The 14,589-nt window shown below is 43.0% G+C and overlaps 1 long non-coding RNA gene across 1 annotated transcript; it reads left to right on the forward strand.

Moving 5' to 3' along the window:
• Positions 1–12,768: 12,768 nt before the first annotated feature.
• On the forward strand, positions 12,769–13,994 carry LOC108681852. The gene is made up of 3 exons (XR_001931532.2): positions 12,769–12,829; positions 13,367–13,428; positions 13,848–13,994. It is a non-coding gene; the product is annotated as an uncharacterized LOC108681852 (long non-coding RNA).
• The last annotated feature ends 595 nt before the right edge of the window (positions 13,995–14,589 follow it).

Below are 14,589 nucleotides of genomic sequence, written 5' to 3' on the forward strand. Positions count from 1 at the left end.
ACATAATGAACAACGAGAATAGAATTTTAGTAAGTTCATTTTTTAGCTTCACCCGTCAGATTCGTTTTCTGTTGACATATACTAAGAAAAAATTCATTTGATGCATGACTAATAAAATTTTCTTAATATCGAATAAGGATATTTTTCTAAATCAAAATTAGAGGATTTACCTTAAAATGATACTAAAGTCTAGACACTAGTATGATACACTAGTCCAGACACTATTAGAGACTAGATACTAGTAACTAAATGATTACCAATCGCTTCATTCACTCAAAAGTTGCTCGTCACTCCACTTACGCGACCTTTCAATCGGCGCAAAGTTACGTGCTCGTAACGTACTGCAAAATGTTTTGAAGGTACCATTATTTGAAGTTACGAGCACTTAGCGGACTTACGCTGCACTTAAGCCGCTACGAGCACTTAGCAAAGCTCTCGAATCAACCCGCCGCTGACCGAATACAGCTAGCCAGTTAGCGGGAACTCCGCTAACTAAACGGAAAGACAAAACCTAATTTTATTGAACAAAGATATTTAGAAATAAAAATAAACTTCCGAACTCGTTATTTGATATACGGTTAGCGTGAGACAGGCTATTACACAATACAGAAATATTTAATTCTACCCTACAACAACGGATGCAGTCAACCTTGTCGGGCAACTCACGAAATCTGTGTCTTTAGTTTGCTGACACTCAGCCTCTCCGAGTTCTTGGAAAGCCTGGGACATCTCTTCGACATAATTGGCTATTCGTCGAAATGGTATAATGGGTACAAAACGTGATCAGCTTCCTGCTTTTTGAGTGTGAAACCCGTGGAATATTATATTTTCTATAATGTAGAAGAAATTTATATTTTAATATATCTTGACTGCGCTTTTACTAGAAAGTAAGAAAACTTCTTGAGCCTTGTGCCCGATCAGCGTACTGTAAATTTGGCCAAAACTTGCGTCGTAATGCAATGTATTTGCTCAATTCATTAACCATTCAGGGGTGCCGCTGTAGCCATCTGGAATATCCTAATTGCTAATACCATAATTTCTCGAATCGCTATTGTGGCACAGCCTTATACCACGCCCAAGGCAATAACGTCAAGAATGGAGCTACGTTCTTCTTTCGGGTATACGCGAGCTTGAACTGGCCGACGTAATGGGACCAACATTTTGGTCCGCTTTATTGACCTTAATAGGCAGGAATTTCCTTATCCCGCGTGACACAGGCCGTGTGCGGCATTAGAATAAATTTGATATGTTGTAAGTCCCTTGTTTTGATAAATGACTCCAGATGAATAATTGTTTTTAGTCAACTTCCTCAACCGGTTACTAGTCTCATAGCATGCACATTTAATCACAGTGCTATATCACGTATGAAGATATGATGACAAAGATCCTCCTGGCGAAGATCTGAGATATTCAAACTGGTGAAGAAAGTCGTTACCCTAAAGAGGAGTCGTTCAACTTCAAACTTACGCAAACATTATTTCATACTTGGAAATCCAATTACTATATCCAGTGTTCCCTGCATATCGTTTCGCCTATGTGAATTAATGGTTTTCATATATTTCGTGCTCTAACTGTGCAATACTGACGGTGAACGTAACGAGCTTTTAGTGGAAATTTTATTATAATAAACTATTTTAATCCTATGATTATTGAGATTAAGTAGATTAAGTAAGATTATAGATTAAGATTATAGTATAGTATCTTTGGCATTGAAGAATAGGCCTGGATAGGCCTGTCGCCGATTATTGTACTTTTCTTGGCTAGGCTGGCCTTTTGATCAAGTATTTTAAACGGGCGGTAGATATAAAATAGCTTCTTATAGATATCAGTTGTTCCGTAGGGTACGAGGCATTTTAAGACTAAACATATGCTCATGCATGGCCTTGTCTAGTCTGTTCTTGAACGCGTTCATACTCGGAGCGTCAACACTTCAGGGACACCTTCTGTCCATGTCGGTCACGTTCTGTCCATGCCGGGCACGTTCTGTCCATGTCGGTCACGTTCTGTTCATGTCAGTCACCTTCTGTCCATGCCGAGCACGTTCTGTCCATGTCGGTCAGCAGCTTGACTTCAGTTAACCGGGCATAAAGGCTGTTACAATTCAAGGAAATCAGAGAAAAGGACATCACATCTGTTACCGACTGAGCTATTTCTTTCTGCTATTTGACTTAGATCGGCCTGCCCTCCGAATTGAAGTTCCTGTACTCAAAGGCAACTTACTATTGCTGTTAGGATCAAGACGACCAGTGCCTAAAACCGGACTGGGTTTTGTTGATGAAGCAGACAAGGAACTGACACCATTCTGATCATCACGCCTTCCAGTAACCACATAAAACCCACTCCCCACCAGATGCAATATCATCACCAGACATGTCTGAATCTGAAACCAGTTTAAAATTCCGTTACGTGCATCAAGGCCGTTACGTGCATTAAGGCCGTTACGTGCATTAAAGCCGCTACGTGCATATTAAGGCCGCTACGTGCATTAAGGCCGCTACTTGCATTAAGCCCGCTACGTGCATTAAGGCCGCACGACTGTACAGTAAATAAATAGCTTCGTTGTTTATCAATTCTAGATCAGTCTCGATTTGAAAAAATGTATACGTGGGAAACCTGCCAAGGCTGAGCGTTCAGTGAGCTAATTAAACTCGAAGTGGATAAAAGAATGTATCGATGCTGCCACGAACTTAATTCCAACAAATATATCCATTTTTAGTTTGGTCCCGACCGGTTACGATTTGACTAACTTATTCGTGGAAAACCTGCTCATGATCTTAGTCGAAAAGTGATCTTGGTCGTAAGTTGAGTATATTTGGTGAGAATTTCGCCAGTTACAATCCGCATTTCTTTGAATTAAATTCGAAATCAAATAGTAAATTCTTATGCGAATATTAAATTTTATTTCCACGTGGTTAACCTTCCACGTTTCTTCTAACATGAATTGGAAGATTAAGGCCAACTTCATTTTTCCAATTTCCAGCACACTCCAGAGACACAGCCAACCAGTATAGATCGTCGTCATCTACGAGTAGTCGAGTACTTACGAAGCTACGAGTCACCGAGCATATTTGCGGTTGCGAACTTCGAATTAACTGGTCCGATGATGTATGATAGATCCCGTCTCCTGCAAATATTAGGACGCCTTAGGCGTAGGCTATAGTCATCCAAAAAGTTTTCTTTATTCGTAAGGTTTTAGGACAGTGTAGATACGGAAATTTCTAATCGTACAACCTGCAGTGTAGGTTCGGAAACTTCTAATCGTATAACCTGGCGAGTGGCGATTGCACCAGTTTCATCGGGAGAATTTCAATGGCTAGGCTAGGCCATAGGCTAGGGAAAATGCCATAGGCTAGGAAACATTTTGATCCCGTATCTACCTCATCCGTATCTACTTCATCCCGTATCTTCTTCAGGCTACGTTGCGCTGTAAAGAACAGCTATCCCGTATCTACTTCAGGCTACGTTGTGCTGTAGACGAAATCCATCCTGTGTTCCGCAGCCCGTCTAGTTCGCCATTGCGTTGACTGGACATTAATACTGCTATGGCAGCTCAGCCGGTACAGTTCCCAGTAAGAATGTCCACCGAGAGCTACATTGATCGGATTATATCGAAGTGCTGCATAAAGAAAACTTAGGGTTTCAACTGCGATTATTAAAAGCGGCAAGAGTAGTGTAAAAACCTAGGTCGAAGCTGTAAATAGTTTGATATATGCCTGGTTAGTATTATAAAAGCGTCTATAGGTGAAGCAACAAGACGATAAAACTGTATTAAGGCTCGAATTAGCAAACCTGGAGCGCAGCGATCATAAATTTCATACTTCACATAGTGGCTGTAACTCCTTCACTTTGCTCCGCAATCAGTAAGTCGATTCAATTTGTAAATTGACGATTCCTTGTAAGACTGACTACCTCTCGTGTGGTGTAAGACGATCGACCGTAGCACCTATAGTCCAGCAGCTATCTCAATCAATTAGCAAGTTATGGCAAGTTATCCAGCCAACCTAAAACGTAATCTACTAAATGATGAAAAATGCCTCGTGATCTCTGAAGATGTGGTCGACGGTTACCATCGGGCACCAGCGCAACAGCCGACAGGAATAATTTGAACCTTAATTGCTTACCGAGCTCGTCTCGCACATCGTGCGCACGTAGTTCAGCTACATGTACATCGAAATCAGCTCGTATTGTAGAGTGACTAAATGATTGTCGGTAGTCTTCAATGGCGGGACTTCATTCACGAGAAGTTGTAGCAGCGACAACGAGGGCATTCTTTGATAGGGTACGAAACTGTTCACTAAATTTCCAACGTGTCGCGGTCATAGACATTTCCACCAGCTGGCTAATTCAGTATTGGGAAGAAGCGATCTCGCTGGCATCTACAATGCTCCACATACAGTGAGGTTCCAGGTAGCTTAACAGCCATTAGATAAATATACTTGAAAACACTTCAGCGCTCAACCCGATGCTGACTATATTTGGGATCGCAATTCCTTTCCGTTTAGTTTTGTTGTGATCGCTCTGCTTCGTCAACTCGTGACGTCCCACAGTGGAATTATCTTCTTGCCACTTCTGATTCCGCGTAAAGACGAGGATTAATCAGATAAAATTCTAGGCAAACTTGCAAATATCCTTCGTTGTAACCTAATACGATGGTTATAAATTTCCTGGTCTATGGCTAATGTATGGATGTGCTCCGCGGTGTCTTCAATGAGCATCCGTTGCATTTTATTCTTGTTACCTCTGACGAGTTAGTTCCCACGCAAGGCAACCAATTCGAACTCTGACGTGGACACGTATTACCAGCAAGAATCCTACGCTCAAAAGAAGCAAACGAGGCGAGACTCGTCATTCCCATCACAGCTCTGCGCAGCGTCCATGCACCGTTTCACTTGGCGTTAATCTTGTCAATCTACTTCCATTCTTTAGAGTACGAGTCCCGTCTCTATGTGTAGAAAGCTGCCCTCCGTCTTCCTGCCCTTCGAAATTTTCCCGTCTGATGCGTTACGTCTACCGTATGGTCTCGCAGGATGAAACATTCCACAGGCGTATAATATTTCGACCATTCTATTGTTGAACTACGAGATATCCTAGGGGCCGTAGTTTGGAGACTTCTGGCCTAGAGTGTAAATGATTATCCTTCGTAATTCGCACCCTGAACATATCTCGAACTGTAACTAGCGAATAATGGACTGTCGCAAGTCAGAAGGTATGAATAAACATTTTTATTAACGATTAAAACTTTATTGCATCTATTTGAAGTGTAAACTGCTGTCTTCCTCTTCGGCACCGCTTGTCAGCTGCAATAACATTGGAAATTATTGCAGTACATATATCGTTTATATGCGCAAATAATCGTTATTGCCGTTAGTGCCTAGTTAAACATTTTTTTGTGTAATATTTTAGATCACAATGCTCGCATTGGAAGAATTCGCCTTCTTGTGTCCGTGTGGCCACGGGGTGATAACCGTCGGGCTTCAGCCACGGGGACCGCCAGACCGTGGGCCGCCCCCTCCTCCGCCCCCTCCTCCTCCGTCTCCTGGCCCTCCCCCTCCGTCTCCGTGTGGCCACGGGGTGACAACCGTCGGGCTTCAGCCACGGGGACCGCCAGACCGTGGACCGCCAGACCGTGGGCCGCCCCCTCCTCCTCCGTCTCTTAGTCTCTCTTGCTCCAACAAGGATTTAGATTCCCTCACCTGCAAGGCACCAAAGAAGCATTTCTCGTCAATTAGTGTAAAAAAACTATTGTGCACTACTCAAATTCGGTCACACAGGTAATTTTGTACACAACTATGTAAGTTTCATGCTACCTGCTCAGAGCCTACAGGATAAATGGCATTTCATGCTTTTCGACTATTTAGGGATGCTATTCCCTACAAAAATCTTCATTTAATTGGGGGGGCGAAGAAACTGGGTAATTTAATGGAAGCTAGTCATTAAATGTGGCAACAATAACTAAAATATCCATAAACTAAAGCAATTCATTGCTACATCACGGCATTCAACTTCCCATTTTAATATTCATATTCATAATAATACGGTGGATACTCCATAATTGAAGAAAAATCCCACCAACGGTTGCGCGCACGCACATGAAATCAAAAATCAAAAGCACGAATTTACACAATTCAATTCTAGGAGCCACGAGAATACCTCAACAGTTCAGCTCACCGCTGAACTGAATGGTATATGGACAGTGTACCATATTCTATATGTTCTTATACTACATCAAGAAGGACGGTTGCTACGTTAATTATTACCTGTTTCGCCATAACTTCGAGATCATTCTCGAATAGATCCCGCAGCCGCTGGTCATACGCAATCTTAGATTCCAGCGTACGGCGTTCAACAGCGCCGCTGTCAATGAGCGTTTGTGCCTGCAGCAGCTTCTGGTCGTGCTGAGCGCTACACGCCTCCAGCACGACAATCTGTTCACTAGGGAGGATACAAATAACACCACTGCATTTGTAAAGATCAGGTAGCTAATGCCTGATCAGAAGTTTACGAAATACACGATTATTAATTTATTTTTTTCACTTACATAGCTGGTGATGAACTGAACACGAATAAAAGTTATCAGCCAGGTTGACAAATATTTACCCTATTTAGAAGTGTACTAAATCAAAAAGGACGGTTGCCACACCCTTCCACTCACAACATAATCTTTATAGGACACAATATATTCATTCGATTAACCAGAATTTCGAGCGCTTGAGTCGGGCTTCAGCCACTCTTGCCGTCTCTTCCTTGTTGGCCATAGAGTGCCGTAGGTCCTCTATTTGTTGCTTCAGCTCTGCTTCAGACGCTAGTTGCGCCTGCATGGACACAATCTGCACAGAATGCGTGCGTTACTCTCGGCAACGGTTAAGTTGCAAATTATTATTCACAGGAGAATAAATCAGTGAGAAATAGATTCAGAACATGAAGAAAAGCTCTTGCCTAATGAAATGGATTCTTCAGCTTCTAGTTCTGTAGAAAACTCTGATGGAGACAACGATGATGATTGTCCAAGGCGCTTCACGTACAAGACTGTGTAGCCGAGGCAGTTAACAAAACGAACGTAGGTTTTCTCCTTTATTGTTCTTGTAAGCTGAAAGTAGCGAAACAGGAAATGTTTTACTGGGGGCATCGTGACAGGTTGAACACAGTAAAAAGGATTGAGTCCTTTTTACTGTCTACCCTAAAATAGAAAATTTTCACTTTTTCGGTTTTTATACTCATTTTAAAGCTGACATTCTGCCCTATCCAACGGTACCAATGCCATATCTGTACGTTGATTTATGATTTCACGACATTTCATGAAAGGGGGGCGGGTGGGGGAGTTCTTTAAGTAATTAGATAGGAACTAATTAGCTACTGAGCTCTTTAAATATAGTGTCTACTTGAGTTGTGCTGCAGTTACGTGTTTAGTCTCATCTTAAAGCTGACATTCTGGCCTATCCAACGGTACCATTGCCATCTCTGTACGTTCATTTGTACGTTCACGACACTTCATGAAAGGGGGGCGGGAGGAGAGTTCTTTCAGTAATTACATAGGAGCTAATTCGCTGCCCAGCACTACAAATACAGTGTTTCTATGAGGTGTAGCTCAGTGTGCCTCCGGGCTTTGTAGGGAGAGGTGCGCATGTAGTCGCTCCCACCATCCTTGAATGGAATCAAGCTCCAGAAACGTTTAGTTTGGTATCTATGCTACATTGAGCGCCTATTGCAGTGCGCTCGGGACTTTGTCGCGCTCTCCTCAACATTCACACTTATTGTCACGAAAACCTATCTCCTCCTAGAGTTTTGAAGCTACAACAATGAGACATATATCATTCAATTTGCAAATAAACTATCTACAAAATGTTCATCCCGGTTTTTCTAGTTTCATTATAGTTTGAATTTTATTCTGCAAAAAGAGGGGGGTGGCGGGGGGAAAATCGAAAAATTTCTGAACATTTTGGAAAAATGCCCCCCACTTCCACAAAAATTGTAATTTCAAAAAAAAGGGTGATGAACATTTTGTAGATGAAGACCTCACGCATCGAATGATATGTGTCTCGATGTTGTAGCTTGGAAATCCTAGGACTAGATCCATTTCTACAGTACCCCCTTTAATAGCCGTTTTCTAAGAATTTCACGTTTTCTTTCATTTTTTTCGAAAAATTCACGCGAACAAAATGCGAGTTTTTTTCCATTTTACATATGTGTACCAAGTTTCAGAGTGATCCGACTGTAAATAGCCGAGATAATTTTTAGGGTAGACGCTCCCCTTAAAAGTCGCAATAGCAGTCTCGACTGAATCGATCAAGAGTATTCTTTACAAGATTAACGAATGTCCATGACACAGTCCAGTCACGTAAAAACAGGTAGTCACAACTAATCCAAATATACACCAGAGTAATACTTCGTCCGCAAAGGTAAAATACTTACAGCAGTGATTAAAACCCAAAGGCAATACAACGAGTAGAGAAAATGAAACAAACGTCAATTGGCGACGCCCTATGCTGTACTGGTGGCTGCAGCTCATATGGCCTGTAGCCTCCGCCCCGCAAAATGTTGCCACACACAAAAAAAGAGAACTATTTGGCTCCCGTCTGACCATGTTATTAAAATCGTTTTGCTAGCGAATACGTGACACCGCCCCCCCATTGCTTATAAGTAACTAAATAAGCAATAAAACCTAATACGGCGGTCAAAGCCCCTCGCGCCCACTCTCAATTAAGACAACTAGCTCGCAGATAGGCCTGTTCAAGTGTTTCACCCTCTTCCTATTTACTTTGCTCATACCAATCGTCCCAATCCGAGCTGACCGAACGAGGCCATCTGAACTTAGCTTAACGCTTTCAACGACGCCCATTGGCCACTCGTTGCGCTTACAGTTTGGCTCCCTTATGAGGACAACGTCTCCCACGGACAATGAGTGCTTCTCGCCTCGCCATTTCCGTCTGAGCTGCAGGTCTTTAAGATAGAATTCATGCCACTTGGTCGGCAGATACCATGCTTTGCCGGCGGCGTCCTTTATTTTATCTTTCGGAACATGCTCGACGTGGTGCCGATCAATGTCTTTTTTCATAGCGGCCAGGCACTCTGATAATTCTCCAAGGGAACGTTTCAGACGTTTCAGGGTGTAAAACTGACGCCTGAGAACCGCAGACTTGTCATCGGGTAGCTGGGTATTCGTACTCTTGAACGGCAAGGGGGCCTGTAGATTTCCTTCGTCACTCACCTTCATATTATTGGTAATGATGTTTAAAAATTTTCTATCTTCGGCGGAATACACTAAGCACTCGTCATCTTGGAATTTTAAAAACACGTTGGTCCCGGAAACACTAGGTGACGCAGCAAAACTTTCATGAATGGTGCTTTTCAAGCAAATTGGGTCGCCCCTATGTCCAGCGCTCTGGCAGATAGAACCGACGACCGTCCACCCGAGTGGTGTCTTATAAACAAGGGGCGCCTCATTGCTTACGAGTTGCGATGCCAGCAGCGCTCCAGCGTCCCTTCCAATGAGGACGGCCACGCAAGGTCCTGGGTCAAACTCTACGAATTTATTCGCAAGATGTTTCAAGTGGGCGTGCTTGGACACGATGTCTGGCGTGGCTACCTCCGCTGTCGTGTCTGGTATGTGATGATTCTCAAAAAGGTTTGGTAATTCGTATGCGCAGCTCTCGTTCACTCCTCTGACGCTGAGTCCCACTGCAACTCTGCCAGACATCTTAATTCTCTCGCCCGATAGTGTGGAGATGAAGTAATTATGGACTTCCCCAGTCAAGGATAGAGCGTCGAAGATCAGAGGAGAAACGAAAGAGTTGGACGACTGTTCGTCCATGATGGCGTACACTCTCAACGTCTTCCCGGTCACGGAAGAGCTGACATCGACGAGAACGGTTTTGCTGCAACTTCGCACAGAATCGTCCCCACAGATCTCCGTGCAGCAGGAGACGTGATTGGCATCGCCGCTTCGGCTTGGCCGGGGATTTATCCTCTGAGTTGCTTCCGTGTTCCCTGTTGGCTCTCCACGATCGCGGCTTCGACGGTCGACGCTTCCACCGGTGTTTATGTGCAGCGCCGAACAATGATAGGGCGACTGACAATGCTCGCACGACACGCCCGCAGAGCAGTTATCGGCTGAGTGAGGTCCCATGCATCTCAGACACAAATCGTGGCTAAATGCGACCAGCCGTCGCGATTCTCCGTCTAGTTTCGTAAAGGATCTGCACGTCCCTAAACTGTGGGAATTTTATTTATGCAATGGACAAAGAAATTGTAGCGGTGCGGCTGAATTATTGGTCGACACCCTGAGGACTCGAGCGTGTCGTCCGTCCAAGGCTGTGGACTCGCCTCGTCCTGCAGAGCTGCAGGACTCGGATTGAGAGGGGACACGAGGATCACAGCACAAGGCGTCTGACTTCTCTTCCAGAAATCTACAAAAAACGGCGAACTCGGGGTGGTTGCCGCCGTGCTCGAGCATATACCTGTTTGTGACATCCCGCCATTTGAGATCTAGAAAATCAGGCAGCTTATTTCTGATGGGTTCGAGACCACTAGCATAGTTCAGCGTTCTCAGGTCAGGGACCGTCTCTAAATGAGCACAAACGACGAGGCATAGGTCACTCAACTGGCGCAATCTAGCCGCAACCGTTGGGTCGGTTGCAGAACTCTTAACAGATGGAAAGGACGACAGCTTCCTTCGCAGCCCCAGAGCGACCTCTTCTCCCGCTCCGAATCTTTGATTTAATTTAGCAAAGATCACCTCCAGCGCTCTTGCCGGGTCCGTGCAATGAGCGGCCTTGAATGTCTGGATTAGGTAGTTTGGAGCTCCAACGGTGTGGGCCTCAAGGATGTCGATGGTGTCCCACGGGGACGGCTGGAGAGGGTCCACTCTATGAAGCAGCGATCTGAGCCAGCTACGAAATACGTGTGCTTCGCCATTGAAGGGGTTCGCTGGCTTCCTCTTGAGCTCGGCTAAGGCCAGGTGGCGGGTTGACGCGTCGAAAGAGCCCAAAAAAAATGGTCGAGCCCTGTCGCTGGTAGAGGGGCGGGAAACAAAGGCGCTCGTGGGTTCCACAGGACGTTCGCTGTTAGTCACCCTCGGTCCGCGCGTATTGTTGATTGCGTCATTCGCGTCGGGTCTTTCTTCATGCGAATGCAGCCGGGCTGTTTTAAAAGCAAGGATACAATTGCCGTTTCGAAATGCCGTTTCTTCGCGTAAGGTAAAAGTCACTTGGCCTCTTCGAGTGGTTTCGGGTTCTAAACTGTCGAAGTGATCGTCGCTAAAAATTGAGCATGCGTCGGCTGAACCGGTGAGCCTGGGTGCTTGAATCCCTTGGTCAAGAAGTGGCTCATCCAGATGCTCATTGCTCAAAATCAGTTCCTTATCCCTCGCCAGCCTCTCGCGCAGAAGCGCTTCCTCTCGACGCCCTCTAAGCTCGAGCAACTGGAGCTGTGACTCCACACGGGAACTTAATCTCCTACAGGAAGAAGGATCAGCCAGGTTCACCACGGTGGATATTCCAGATATTGCAGAAACGTCGTCATCTCCAACCTCTCTTTGCAGTTTTCTCAATTTACTGACCTTGCTGTTGGCTCACACCGAAGCCAACTAGGCCCAAGCATCATCATTTATATTTATGGCTCGTGATCGTCCATCGACTCAACTTCTCGGCTTTCAATGGTGCAATTAATTAATGTCCATTGTAGTCAACCATTTAATAATCCAGGTTTAAGTCCAAGCTCTGAACTTTCCTGAAATCAAAAACTAAGTATAAGAAATGCTAAAGATACTTGTTGAGTATTTACAGTGATAATACATGTCCTCTTATACATACTTATTAAAACAATATACACTTCATAACTATTCAGAATATTTACACTTGACAATGAACACTTCAACAGCCTACCGTAACAACAATATACACACCTCATTCACGACTCCGTCCGACACAATGACTAATCTAGAGCTCCTAAAGTACGGACGTTAACGAGATGTTAAACCCAAGGTAACTGAACCCATCAACAAGGTAAACATTTCCCAAAGCTGGAAAATCAAATTTGCTATAATTTTTAAGATAGATATTATTAAAACAAGAACCAAGCAGCGCGTTAGAATATATAAGCAAACAGAACAATTATTGAAGAGTGTACATTCCGAGACATTATGACTGATAAAAGTAGGGCCCATGGTATGGTAGCAAAGGCAAACTCTTTTTGTTTGCCTTCATAGCAGATTAGAACCGAATACCAAAACAATATTTTTATTTCTCCTTTTATGTATGTGGCCCCGCTGATTGGGTTGCTGCGTGAATTGCTGCTCGTAATCGGTAGATAATTATTAATCATTTATAACTGATTAAAATGTTTCAGACTATCATGTGTTCTGAGCATTGATGTTTCAAGGAGACCAATAGGGCGGAATAGCGGGTAAAACTAATCATCAGCTTAAACCAGCATTAGTTAGTTAGGTAATTCCTTCCGAGCGACGTTGGGATGATATACCAGAATTTCTTGTATCCCGGCCTTGAATTTTCCAAGCTATATTGACGGGCCGCATAGTGATCTATTTTCATGCAATAAAAAACACTTGAACTGAACTTCTTTACTATCTTCAGCCATTCCCTGACTGCGCTCACCTGGAGTATCAGTCAGACGACTACTGGGGATGCCACATCCGTGGCATGGCGGGTGTGATGGCGCACATCAGCGTGGCATGGCGGGTGAGATGCCACATCCGTGGCATGGCGGGTGTGATGGCGCACATCCGCGGCATGGCGGGTGTGATGGCGCACATCCGCGGCACCTGCAAGATGGCTCCAGACTCCGACCCCATGGGGGTGGTGACCCCGCGGCTCAAGTCAGACTTTGCTGTCTTTATGACACCATTTACTTAATATAGACACCATTTACTTACTATAGACACCGTTTACTTAATATACACACCATTTACTTAATATAGACACCATTTACTTAATATAGACACCATTTACTTACTATAGACACCGTTTACTTAATATAGACACCATTTACTTACTATAGACACCGTTTACTTAATATAGACACCATTTACTTAATATAGACACCATTTACTTGATATAGACACCATTTACTTAACATAGACACCATTTACTTTTACTCACAATTTGCAATCATGAAGATACGAGCATTAAAAATATAAAAGAAGAATCCTTTTAAAAATGTCGTGCGTGTTGATGAGCGATACTTGTGCATTTTTATGACTCCTCCACATTATCTGCTCACATTTTTCTGTAGCCATAGAATTCTGGACCTCCTTTTATATGTGTATCTTTGAACGCATGCATATTAGTTTTCTAACCCATATATTGAAAGATGGAAAAATTGTTATGTAATTTATTATTTATTATTTTCCTAGGGTTCGCGGCGTCAAGAATTTACGTGTCATCGATTCGTCTGTGATGCCTCAAATAGTTTCAGGTGGGCAGATTGTATGCATTAATTAATACGGGTTGTTACCGTCGATTGGATTGACTAACAATAGATCTTTCTTATACATTTTTTATCATGAAGATTCCATGTATAATAAATTCATTATTTATACATGGCTTTACTTGCCACATCAGACTATAGAAACGACAGGCATTCAATAGATTGTTATATTATTGAGCACTTTAGCAAAGGCTAGTCGAATAACAGAACAACATAAACAGTATATGTTATAAGAACAGCAATATAAATAAATAAATACAAATAAATAAATACATACAAATAAATAAAAATATACAAATAAATAAATAAATACAGCAATACAAATAAATAATAAATGTTTGTCGAATAACAACCCAATATCAATAGTATATGTTATAAGAACAATACAAATATTTGTTTGCTTTCAGCTAACATCAATGCGGCTGTGATCATGATTGGCGAGAGAGGAGCTGATCTCGTCAAAGAAGATCACGGCAAAATCTGACGAGCACAATTCCCTGGTGCTGCGTCAGAACTCTCATATGCACACTAATTATAATTTTTTACATCGTGAATGTACAAATTTCCTCCTACTTTGTAATCTGTAAAACGTAGTAAATTTAGTTTATTTTCACGATCAAAATTAAAATATAATTTTGCTCACATATTTAATAGAAATAGTGAATAGTTTTACCTGGCCGTTTATGAGGAATATCATATCTTTTCCATCACACGTGATTCATGACGAGGCATAATGTCAACACCCGCATGTCGGTTCCATCATAGCATACCAATTTTACGCACATTTCCAAAAATAACTTAAGACGAAACATGAATAATTTCAATGGGTACATGAATGAGAGAAATTATGACTTATTTCGTCTCTTGAGCCATCAGTGCGTGGCATAAACATAACATAACATAGTGATGTCGGCGCTGAAGTGTAGGCCTGATGTGGCCTGTCGCCGATTCTTTTCCTTTTCGTGCCTTGTTCACAGAAGATCTAAACTCGTGTCATTTGACCGGATCTTTTCATGACTGACGATAGTTTGAAGAAGCTACTCGACTTCCACCGGGTTCGATAAGGAGCTAGGCATTTCAAATCTGAACATATATTTTTCCATAGCTTTATCTAGTCTGTTCTTGAACGCGTTCATACTTGGAGTGGAT

Source organism: Hyalella azteca, unplaced genomic scaffold (assembly GCF_000764305.2).
Source record: "Hyalella azteca isolate HAZT.00-mixed unplaced genomic scaffold, Hazt_2.0.2 contig17816, whole genome shotgun sequence".
In the NCBI taxonomy this organism is placed as follows: domain Eukaryota; kingdom Metazoa; phylum Arthropoda; class Malacostraca; order Amphipoda; family Hyalellidae; genus Hyalella; species Hyalella azteca.